At 40.5% G+C, this 13016-nt stretch overlaps 1 pseudogene; it reads left to right on the top strand.

Moving 5' to 3' along the window:
- The first annotated feature begins 236 nt into the window (after positions 1 to 236).
- Positions 237 to 381, top strand: LOC117971239 (U2 spliceosomal RNA; annotated as a pseudogene).
- Positions 382 to 13016: the final 12635 nt, after the last annotated feature.

Below are 13016 nucleotides of genomic sequence, written 5' to 3'. Positions count from 1 at the left end.
AGATTTAATTTTAAAAGGTCTTACAAAAAAGTACTGTATTGGTAATTCAACAGTTTTTTTTGTGATTAATTATAAGTGTTAAATATGGAGATGTGGGTATGAAACACATGGATAAAAATATAGAGGCAAAAGATTTCTGTAGTAGAGAAAGTGCAGAACGACATTAGAAATAGAATTGAGAGGTGTGTTAAATAACTGAAAATATGCAAAAATAAATAAATAAATAAAATAAATAAATAAATCTGTTCTAAAGTTTAATATCCAATACGTCCCCCGTCTATTAAATAGATTTTTGGAAGCAGGAGATGGAACCGGGGCTTGCTCCGTCCACTCCACACATCGACCCGGTATTGCAGTACCTCCGGGAACTGTGCACAAGAAAGGTCGAGAGAGAGAGAGAGAGAGAGAGAGAGAGAGAGAGAGAGAGAGAGGTAAACTGTGTGCGTGTGCACCCCTCTCCGGTTATATTTTTTTCCCCCCGCTTTTTTTTTTTTTTTTTTTTTTTTAAAAAAAAGGCAGGCCGTCCTAGCTAGACGATGAGGGACAGCCTGCTATGCACATGCAGCAGGCCAGTGTACCCAGAAGGCTTTGCGTTTGTTGGAGGAGGAGCGATTTTAATGCATGCAAATCAAGGTAGGCATTCACTTAAGGCAGCAGCAAAAAGCCAATTTTCCAGGACCAAAACGGCAGTTGCGTTGTGGGAGGAGGGTTCCCCATTTAGCCTTGCCACTGGATAGAAAAGGCCTTTGGGCTGGCCAGGCGGACTTTGCCGCCAACAAACCCATGCTCAGTCTTCTCTTCAGCTCCAATAAATCTTTCGCCTTTTACTAAAAAAAAAAAAAAAGTGGTGGACCGCATTATCCACCGCTTTATTTGGGGCAGCGAGATAGAGGGTAAAGCGAGCCACCATGAGTAAAGCAGACAAGAAGAGAGGTAAGGGGGTCCCGGACATTGTGCAGCTCACCCGAGTGCAGGGGCTCACACAAACTATCAAGAACATCCAGGCCCTGGACAGGAAGGTATGTTACATGAATTGTTTCTATTTTGCCATCTTGGGCCTTTGCACTATTGACAACACTGTGCCGTACTCCTGGGACCCCCCCCCCCTTCTATTGAACTTTAAGGGACACTATATATAAATTGGGCTTCGATAAAGCAAAATTGGCCTCCTGGGAATACAAGGCTGTAACAAAATATCTTGCCGGTTCCCAGGAAATTGAAAAAAGTAGCTACTTTCTCCCTCACCCAAAGCCAAAAAAATCAGGGAGAATGCGTCTCACAGCTGCCTCAGTAATGTCCAGAAGGATATAGCATGGAACACCGTCCACAGTTCACTCCCCACTCGAGCATTCATGTTCAGGAGGGGACTAGCCCAAGTAGAAACATGCCCCTATGCAAAGTGCCGCAAGAGAGAAACACCAGCCCATATCTTCTGGGAGTGTGATGTGGCTGGCAGTGTCTGGCTCTCTGTCTCTGTCTTCCTAAACAGGTTTGCTGACACGGCCAAGATGACCGCTGAGACTGTGCTCTATGGGCCTGCGGGAGGAATCGCTACCAGCACAGCTAAGTGCGTTTGGCATGTCATCAATGTTGTCAAGCAGATCCTGTGGGAAGGCCGTAACGTCTGTGTCTATCACAAGCAGGAGCTAGACACTATCACCACGACCAGAAGGGCACAAACTCTTATCAAGGACTTTGTAATTCTAGACATCCGGACCCTCGGGAAGGACAAGGCCTGCGCGGAGTGGAGGATCGTCAGACTCCAGGACATGAAGATGGAATAGCACAAAAGATTGGAACCGCTAGCTCCTAGGAGCGGGACTACGGGGCACCGCTAAGCCTTTTATTTATTTTGTCATGCCAGCATTCCGCCCTTTTTAGCTGGCATGACCATTTTTGAACGGTGCCCTGGTTTTATGTAGTCTTTTTGTTTTATGGAGTTTTATTGGATTTATTTTGAATGTTATTTGATTTTGTTTTGTTTTTATGCATCTAAAAGATTTTTTAATGTCAACTATTAAATGTTACATTAAGGGTTTTAAAATTTTAGAATTAACAGTTTTATACACCGTCCCTTATAGTTTTATTGTTCTGTTTTATGTTCACCTTTGAACCTTTTTAAGAGAGCACTCCCCAGCCCTCACAAGCACTGTTTTTTTTAGATGGTTCTTTTTCCAGTCACTTTTAAAGCAGCACAGGTTTTATCATGTTGATTTTAATCCGTGTCTGTTTTAACCATGTACAAAGCACGATTGTCTTGGTGTTTTTAAATGTATTTTAAATGCTTTTAAAACAAAATGTATGTCTGTATGCATGAATGTCATCTTTAAAAGAAATGTAACATGAATGAAAAAAGAATGGGTGTAAATTGTAAATATGTAAAATCTCAATAAGAGTATTTTACTAAAGATTTTCATGTAGAGGAGCATTTAGAAGATTTGTGGAGAGCCGCTCCAAAGAAGTGAAAGCTGAAGTCTTGTTGTCAAACCTCCGAAAAAAACGACTATCTTCAAATCTTTCGACAGACATTGTGGCTCGATACATTGGGTTTGAGAGTTGATCTCCAAAGAGCTCCAGAGTGCAAATGTCAGTTTTTTCATATCCCGCTAAAAGGGAAAGACCCAGAAAAGCCAGAAGCTTGTTTTCAGATGCATCCTTCTTGCTGCTGTTCTTTGTCCTTCAAGGTTGGTACAAACAGATCTGAGGCATCTTTGGGTGATAGTTGTTCTTCCAGGTGCAGGACCCAGTGGGCTCCTCATTATGTTGGGTCTCGCCTGGTTTTTGCTCTAGTACGTGCCACTGCAGCGGGTTTGAATGGTCCGTTGGACATTATCTTCGGGTTCCTCTTCAGAAGACTTTGATAAATCACTCTCCTCACTAGCACAGGATTCTTACATAAAATGAACATCTGTAGCTGACTGACATAAGCTAAATCATCAGCAGCACATGCTGAGAGAGTCAGTGTTTAATGACAAGGAAAGCAGGAGGTTGAAATTATAGTCAACAGTAAAATAATTGGAGTCTGCTGGACCCGATAACAGGACAATTAGTAATAAGAATGTACGTTTTTTCCTATATAATTTTTTTTTTTTTTTTAATTAATCTACAGAAACATTTGTCACTAAATTGTAGAACAGAAGGAGGGTCACGGCAACATAATGCATCTATAACGCAATTATTGCACAACAAAAACCATGCAGAGTCTTAGACCCAGGGCTGCATTCTAGGGTTAAGTGCCCAATGGATATGACATCTTAAGAGTATTGACAGATGTGTTACAGTCTGTACCTTTTTGGTTTCCTTAGATGCTCAGATCATGCCATTACAGGAGTGTGCAATACCTTGTTAGTCGAAATGGTGGCCATATGGCCCCTCAGTATGGTCATGAGGGAACGACTGCAAGTCTTCTGGGGTAGCAGTGTTATTTAAAAAGGAATATTTTTTTTAAAAAAAGAGAGAAGACATTATAAATGGGAGATTATTGGTTACTGATGCAATGTTTAATATTGTACCTAAGAGTTATAGATGTGTCTGGGAAGCCAAGTAAGAATGAAGGGAAGGATTTATTTTAGTTCTTGCCAATATATTTAAACTACTGTAAAAACGGTCATCTGAAAGCAGACAGTCATGGAGATGGATTGGTCATTAAAAAGGTAGTTTTAAAAGGATTCAAAGCTAGTGGATGATGAAGGGAAGGGGGTGGGGGGACATATCCACATTTCCGGGGGCTCACCCCGGTGGTTCAGCAAAGTCTAGACTACTGATTTGCATCTGGAAAGATTCAAGTTATGTAGCCAGTATATTTCTGATCACAGAGCTATTTGCTCAGAGATTTATACACCAGAGTGCCCTAATGAGAGAGGAGTGTGGAAATTAAAACAAAATTAATAACTAAAAAGAGAACAAGGAGGAGCTTGAAACATTGTGGGGTGGAGGTCACAAAGTTTTCAGAAGATTAAAGTTTCTCAAGAGGGTGGGATGCAATTAGCTACATTAGTAAGAAGGAGTGGTTTAAAAAAAGCACAGAATAAATTTCAGGAGTTTATTAAGACTGCAGGAGGGGGGATGGGATGCGGCCAAGGAAGTGGAAAAAAAAAAGTTGCAGAGCTACTTTGTAAAGGAGTCCAGAAAAAAAAAAAAAAAAAAGAGCAAATGCATAATAAAATGGGGTACATAACCGGTGGCAAGTACCACCACTTTAGTATTTCTGTGTTGCCAAGGGCAACATTGTCCAATTGTCAAATTCCCGAGTGATTAAGTGCATGTTCCTTCTAAAGAAGAGATATCGCTTTCAAATTGTTTAGGTGTGCTCACAATGTAACGGACTTTCTGTATGCAGCTCTGCTACTATCTACCTACTTTACTGCGATTTAATGACCCCACAAAAAAGCTTCAGGATGAAAGCATCGAAAATTGCCCCCCCCCCCCATCTTTGAAACCCCTTGTGGGACACGAGTTAACAAATTGACCTTTGGTGGCCTTCTAGAGGAGCGTTTGAAGGACTTGTAGTGAAATAATTGACTTGGTAATCTGCCTCCATCTGTTTTCTCCAGTGGTATTAAAAAAAAAAAAAAAAGATTTCATGCAAATTTTCACATATCTAAAATTACAGGTACAACTGCATGTGACAACATACCCTTCCTTTTGCCTTACTCCATACCTGTTACCCTCCAGATTAATGTGCGTTCCTGTCAGCTAAAAAAATCAAGTCCTAATATCAAGAGGGAAAGCAAGGTGTTCATCATTCATAATATACGTCTCCATAGACCAGCAAGTGTCATTCCATAGGTATGCTAGCTGGGTTTTGCCTCTAGCACCACGTACTTCCCGTCTGCCAACACAAATGTTTGTTCAGGACATGGCAGCAGCTTCTCATGAGAGAGATTAAACTTCTGCCAGAGCTGTAATTGCATGAGTGTGAATATACACCCAGTACAGCTTCTCCTTTAATTCCTCTCACTTCAATGGGAAACGGCAGCAAAGACAAGTGTTTTTGCAGTTTATTAGCCTGGTTAACTTTTGACCAGTACTTTCTGTGCTGCCCAATCCATTTCCACCAGCGTGCCAATTCTCACTAGCTCGTCAGTCTATACAGAAACTAGCAAGCTTTGGATGACAGTTATTCAATGTTGAAGCACTTCCGCAATATCAGACTTACATTTAAGACATAACGCCCTATAACCATCCCTTATGCATTGCCGTGGGGTCTGTACCATATTCCTGAGCCTGTCTTATTGCTGACAAATAATCAATGGGTAGAAGCAGCAAGAAAAGGCTTCACAAAAATCATTTCAGCTACGTACATTTCCCCTCTCAGCTATCCACCAGCTTCTAGCTGAACCTTTCAAGACAGACAACAGAATAGCCACTCTCTCAGGATCCCCCATAGGGCAAGGGCGAGGAAATTCACACTGTTCTATGAACCCTAACATGTCATTATATTATACTTGATACAAGGGTTGGACTGACAGACTGGAGAATTGCAAACGTAATAACGATCCACAAAGAGAGACAAAACCCAACCAGGTAACTACAGACCAATAAGCTTAACTATTACATATAAACTTATGGAAACTATAATAAGATCCAAAATGGAAAATTACCTATATGGTAACAGTATCCTGGGTGACAGTCAGCATGGTTTTAGGAAAGGGAGATCATGTCTATCTTGCTTGATTTTTTTGAAGATGCAACATCGACAATGGATAATTGCAAAGCATATGACATTTATTTAGATTTCCACAAAGCTTTTGACAAAGTCCCGCATAAAAGATTAATGAACGCAGTAGGGATTCAAGGAAATGCATGCACATGGATTAGAGAGTGGTTAACATGTAGAAAACAGAAAGTACTGATTAGAGGAGAAACCTCAAAATGGAGCGAGGTAACCAGTGGTGTACCACAGGGATCAGTATTAAGTCATCTGCTATTCCTAATCTACATTAATGATTTAGATTCTGGTATAGTAAGCAAACTTGTTAAATTTGCAGACAACATACACATAGTAGGAGTGGCAAACACTGTTGCAGTAGCAAAGGTCATTCAAAATGATCTAGACAGCATTCAGAACTGGGCAGACACATGGCAAATGACATTTAAAGAGAGAAAAGTAAGGTACTGCACTCAGGCAATAAAAATGTGCATTATAAATATCAGATGGGAGATACTGAAATTGAAGGAATCTATGAAAAAGACCTAGGAGTTTATGTTGACTCAGAAATGTCTTCATCTAGACAATGTGGGGAAGCTATAAAAAAGGTGCTATAAACAAGATGCTCGGATATATTGCGAGAAGTGTTGAATTTAAGTCAAGGGAAATAATGTTAAAACTTTACAATGCATTGGTAAGACCAATGTAGAATATTGTGTTCAGTTCTGGTCACCTTGTTACAAAAAGGATATTGCAAAGAAGAGCGACCAGAATTATCCCGGGTTTAAAAGGCATGTCGTATGCAGACAGGCTAAAAGAATTGAATCTATTCAGTCTTGAACAAAGAAGACTATGCGGTGATCCGATTCAAGCATTCAAAATTCTAAAAGGTATAGACAATGTCGACCCAGGGGACATTTTCGACCTGAAAAAAAGAAAAGGTCCAGGGGTCATAAATGGAGATTAGATAAAGGGGCATTCAGAACAGAAGATAGGAGGCACTTTTTTCCCCCCCACAGAGAATTGCAAGGGTCTGGAACCAACTCCCCAATAATGTTGTTGAAACTGACACCCTGGGATCATTAAGCTACTAACAACCAAACGAGCAAGATGGGCCGAACGGCCTCCTCTCATTTGTAAACTTTATGTTCTTATATTATCTTCTGTGTCAATTCAGGAAACACCAAACAAGAACAATTCTAGGAGAAGATATGGGAGCAGAATCAGACATTCTAGGTGTACTAGCAGATCTAACATGTTGCATGAGCTTGCTCTGCCATTGTTCATCCCTTCTTAAACAATTGACCATTTTGTATTCCAGTTCTGCTACAGCTGTGACAATGCATATTTGCACATGTTTAAATCTTTGGTCTATATAGTGTTTAAGCGGCTCCTTTCTGTCGATACCACTTTCTTGGGCTAATTTACCCTTATTCTCCATGGTATCTAAACAAGTAGTTAATTGCAGAATGGAGTCTTATTGTTTCTATCTCTGAAAGGACAGCAGTAAACTCCTCCCCACCTTCTAAATCACTGCCAATGGTCCTGGTGATATACAAGTCATACAGTAAAGAGGCAATCTCTGCAACAGGTTCTCTTCTAGTTACACAAGGTACTATAGTAATATTTGAGAAATCCACAGCATCATGCATCAGGTGAGCCTTCCTCTGGATTGGACATTTTTTATGTATTAAATTGGCTTTTAACCAAGCACAACTAAACAAGACTACTAGCATTTCTAGACTGTACCACAAACACAAATTAGTACTGAAATTCTGAACCGTCCCCGTAGACACCATCAGTCAGTAACAATCTCAACTCTAAAAGCATAATGAAAATAACTAATTACCTGTCAGAATTATATTCCTACCCGCAAGAAGCCATATATTAAAAAAGGTAGGTGAGCAGAGTGCCAGATCCAAGAAAAAACGCTGGGAAAGTCAGTACTCATTACAATAAATATGCATTGTGGTAATCAAACACAAAGAAAGAAAAGAAAAAATACTGGGAAACAATTGTAGAGCAATGAGACTAAAATATCCAAAAAGTGTCCCCTGGACTAAACTGGCCATGCACAGGGCATAAAAAAACTAAACTGAGCCTTCTGCGAGAGGTGCTCGTTGAACCCCCAAAAAAACTGAGCCTTCTGTGAGAGGCGCTCATTGAACCCCAATAAAAGAAACAAAAAACTAATTAAACTGAGCCTTCTGTGAGAGGTGCTCGTTGAACCCTAATAAAAGAAACAAAAAACTAATTAAACTGAGCCTTCTGTGAGAGGTGCTCGTTGAACCCCAATAAAACTGAGCCTTCTGTGAGGTGCTAATTGAATCCCAGTAACTGAGCCTTCTGTAGGAGGTGCTCGTTGAACCCCAATAAAACTGAGCCTTCTGTGAGAGGTGCTCATTGAACCCCAAAACAAAAACAAACTAAACTGAGCCTTCTGCGAGAGGTGCTCATTGAACCCCAAAAAAACTGAGCCTTCTGTGAGGTGCTAATTGATTCCCAATAACTGAGCCTTCTGTAGGAGGTGCTCATTGAACCCCAATAAAAGAAACAAAAAACAAATTAAACTGAGCCTTCTGTGAGAGGTGCTCGTTGAACCCCAATAAAAGAAACAAAAAACTAATTAAACTGAGCCTTCTGCGAGAGGTGCTCGTTGAACCCCAATAAAACTGAGCCTTCTGTGAGGTGCTAATTGAATCCCAGTAACTGAGCCTTCTGTAGGAGGTGCTCGTTGAACCCCAATAAAACTGAGCCTTCTGCGAGAGGTGCTCATTGAACCCCAAAAAAACTGAGCCTTCTGTGAGGTGCTAATTGATTCCCAATAACTGAGCCTTCTGTAAGAGGTGCTCATTGAACCCCAAAACAAAAACAAACTAAACTGAGCCTTCTGTGAGAGGTGCTCATTGAACCCCAATAAAACTGAGCCTTCTGCGAGAGGTGCTCATTGAGCCCCAATAATAGAAACAAAAAATTAATAAAACTGAGCCTTCTGTGAGAGGTGCTCGTTGAACCCCAATAAAACTGAGCCTTCTGTGAGGTGCTAATTGAATCCCAATAACTGAGCCTTCTGTAGGAGGTGCTCGTTGAACCCCAATAAAACTGAGCCTTCTGCGAGAGGTGCTCATTGAACCCCCATAAAAGAAACAAAAAACTAATTAAACCGAGCCTTCTGCGAGAGGTGCTCATTGAATCCCAATAACTGAGCCTTCTGTAGGAGGTGCTCGTTGAACCCCAGTAAAACAAAAACAAATTAAACTGAGCCTTCTGTGAGGTGCTAATTGAAGCCCCATAAAAGAAACAAAAAACTAATTAAACTGAGCCTTCTGTGAGAGGTGCTCGTTGAACCCCAATAAAACTGAGCCTTCTGCGAGATGTGCTCATTGAACCCCCATAAAAGAAACAAAAAACTAATTAAACCGAGCCTTCTGCGAGAGGTGCTCATTGAATCCCAATAACTGAGCCTTCTGTAGGAGGTGCTCGTTGAACCCCAGTAAAACAAAAACAAATTAAACTGAGCCTTCTGTGAGAGGCGCTCGTTGAACCCCAATAAAACTGAGCCTTCTGTGAGGTGCTAATTGAATCCCAGTAACTGAGCCTTCTGTAGGAGGTGCTAGTTGAACCCCAATAAAACTGAGCCTTCTGTGAGAGGTGCTCATTGAACCCCAAAACAAAAACAAACTAAACTGAGCCTTCTGTGAGAGGTGCTCATTGAACCCCAAAACAAAAACAAACTAAACTGAGCCTTCTGTAGGAGGTGCTCGTTGAACCCCAATAAAACTGAGCCTTCTGCGAGAGGTGCTCATTGAACCCCCATAAAAGAAACAAAAAACTAATTAAACTGAGCCTTCTGTGAGAGGTGCTCGTTGAACCCCAATAAAACTGAGCCTTCTGTGAGGTGCTAATTGAATCCCAGTAACTGAGCCTTCTGTAGGAGGTGCTAGTTGAACCCCAATAAAACTGAGCCTTCTGTGAGAGGTGCTCATTGAACCCCAAAACAAAAACAAACTAAACTGAGCCTTCTGTAGGAGGTGCTCATTGAACCCCAATAAAACTGAGCCTTCTGCGAGAGGTGCTCATTGAACCCCAAAACAAAAACTAATTAAACTGAGCCTTCTGTGAGAGGTGCTCGTTGAACCCCAATAAAACTGAGCCTTCTGTGAGGTGCTAATTGAATCCCAGTAACTGAGCCTTCTGTAGGAGGTGCTAGTTGAACCCCAATAAAACTGAGCCTTCTGTGAGAGGTGCTCATTGAACCCCAAAACAAAAACAAACTAAACTGAGCCTTCTGTAGGAGGTGCTCGTTGAACCCCAATAAAACTGAGCCTTCTGCGAGAGGTGCTCATTGAACCCCAAAAAAACTGAGCCTTCTGTGAGGTGCTAATTGATTCCCAATAACTGAGCCTTCTGTGAGAGGTGCTCATTGAACCCCAATAAAACTGAGCCTTCTGCGAGAGGTGCTCATTGAGCCCCAATAATAGAAACAAAAAATTAATAAAACTGAGCCTTCTGTGAGAGGTGCTCGTTGAACCCCAATAAAACTGAGCCTTTTGTGAGGTGCTAATTGAACCCCAATAAAAGAAACAAAAAACTAATTAAACTGAGCCTTCTGTGAGAGGTGCTCGTTGAACCCCAATAAAACTGAGCCTTCTGTGAGGTGCTAATTGAATCCCAATAACTGAGCCTTCTGTAGGAGGTGCTCGTTGAACCCCAATAAAACTGAGCCTTCTGCGAGAGGTGCTCATTGAACCCCCATAAAAGAAACAAAAAACTAATTAAACTGAGCCTTCTGCGAGAGGTGCTCATTGAACCCCAATAAAAGAAACAAAAAACTAATTAAACTGAGCCTTCTGTGAGAGGTGCTCGTTGAACCCCAATAAAACTGAGCCTTCTGTGAGGTGCTAATTGAAGCCCCATAAAAGAAACAAAAAACTAATTAAACTGAGCCTTCTGTGAGAGGTGCTCGTTGAACCCCAATAAAACTGAGCCTTCTGTGAGAGGTGCTCATTGAACCCCAAAACAAAAACAAACTAAACTGAGCCTTCTGTGAGAGGTGCTCATTGAACCCCAAAACAAAAACAAACTAAACTGAGCCTTCTGTGAGAGGTGCTCATTGAACCCCAAAACAAAAACAAACTAAACTGCGCCTTCTGCTAGAGGTGCTCGTTGAACCCCCAAAAAACTGAGCCTTCTGTGAGGTGCTAATTGATTCCCAATAACTGAGCCTTCTGTAAGAGGTGCTCATTGAACCCCAATAAAAGAAACAAAAAATTAATAAAACTGAGCCTTCTGCGAGAGGTGCTCATTGAACCCCAAAACAAAAACTAATTAAACTGAACCTTCTGTGAGAGGTGCTCATTTAACCCCAAAACAAAAACAAACTAAACTGAGCCTTCTGCAAGAGGTGCTCATTTAACCCCAAAACAAAAACTAATTAAACTGAGCCTTCTGTGAGAGGTGCTCATTTAACCCCAAAACAAAAACAAACTAAACTGAGCCTTCTGTGAGAGGTGCTCATTGAACCCCAAAACAAAAAACTAATTAAACTGAGCCTTCTGTGAGAGGTGCTCATTTAACCCCAAAACAAAAACAAACTAAACTGAGCCTTCTGTGAGAGGTGCTCGTTGAACCCCAATAAAACTGAGCCTTCTGTGAGGTGCTAATTGAATCCCAATAACTGAGCCTTCTGTAGGAGGTGCTCGTTGAACCCCAATAAAACTGAGCCTTCTGCGAGAGGTGCTCATTGAACCCCCATAAAAGAAACAAAAAACTAATTAAACCGAGCCTTCTGCGAGAGGTGCTCATTGAACTCCAATAACTGAGCCTTCTGTAGGAGGTGCTCGTTGAACCCCAGTAAAACAAAAACAAATTAAACTGAGCCTTCTGTGAGAGGCGCTCGTTGAACCCCAATAAAACAAAAACTATTTGTCCAGAACAAGTGTATATACAAAATTCAGGTGATAAAGGAAAAACCACAGAAATATTTAATTTTAAAAAGCTGCACAAAAATGAGTAAATTGGCTTGATCTTACCCAGCATTCAGGAAACAGTACAACAGCAAAACCACCTGGGTTTGGAAAAATCCTTCCAACAAACAATTCCCCAATGGAAAGGCAGATCAGAGAAATGATCCTTTTAAATCCCAGGGTAAAGTAGGAACGGCTTGGTGAGGCAATGGCCAGTAATCCACAGCCTGCAAAGAACATTAAATAAATATCTATTCATTCACTAAGGTGAATTTCAAACTCAGCTGAAGAAGTTAATTGTAGAATTGATTCCAATTTTTATAAAGATATCTTTACTGAGTGTAGTTGTGTTGGTGGGTTTTTTTTTGTTTTTTTTTTTAAGAGCAGTAGATTAGAAAATACTTTTTCTAACAAACACACACAGCAACCACACCCTTCTCTCTCCTCAACACAAACCTGACTCTCCCCTTATAAACAGTCAGGTGCGTCTAATAAAGAAATAGCCAAATGGTCTAATGAGACAATGATAATCAATTAGATAGAACCAGGTCATTGCTATAAGGACCGTTAAAAACAATTAACATGATAAATAGGAGAACAGATGCAAAGATAAATACTAATGTGTTGTGTATGGCAAACAGAATATATGAAGATTTTAAAAACGTTCAGCATTTACCACGAAACCATAGATAACGTTGCATTTGTAACTTTAAACTGCTTAATAAGCTTTCAATTAAACTCTGATAACCTGGCCAGGTTTCCTGCCAACCAGTTAAGTCTGGCAGGCAGCAAGCTTCTCATGCTGCAGGGGTGTAGCTAATGCTACAGCGGGCGGGTAGGAATGCTGTTTAACAGTGCGGATTGTATTAGAAAATAAACCAGAATTATTATACCGGGTAGGGTTATGTATGTAGATATAATATTGCATAAAGAGAATTTTAGGTTAATAAATGTGTATGCACCAACCATTAAGAGTACTAGGCTAGAGGTGTTTAAAATCTTACCTGAGTTGGTATCTACAAATAGGAACATTATTTTGGGGGATTTTAACACTTCACTGGATGATCTGGAGGATGTTAATGTGAATGTAAAAGATTTTTCAGAAATCCACTTAACACTTGAAGCGCCGGAATTTCAAACGACCTAGAAGCTCCACACCGGTCATTTTAACCGGTAGCTTTTTAAACAGGTGTAATATGATAATGAAAGACAAAACGATCGTATAAAACTCAAAAGTTTATTTATGAACATCAAATCAAACATTTGCGTAGCAGAAACACCATGTTTAAATGGAAAACAAAACATAACATTTTTTTTTTTTCAAAAGGAGCAGTACAAAACAAGAAAAAGTTAAATAAAACATAACTAAAATAAAGTAGTAGGGCCTAACTATTTTGTAA

The sequence above is a fragment of the Acipenser ruthenus genome, chromosome 13, assembly GCF_902713425.1.
Source record: "Acipenser ruthenus chromosome 13, fAciRut3.2 maternal haplotype, whole genome shotgun sequence".
NCBI classification, from domain to species: domain Eukaryota; kingdom Metazoa; phylum Chordata; class Actinopteri; order Acipenseriformes; family Acipenseridae; genus Acipenser; species Acipenser ruthenus.
Note: the sequence above shows the minus strand (reverse complement) of the source record. Positions and strands in the feature narration are given on the sequence as shown.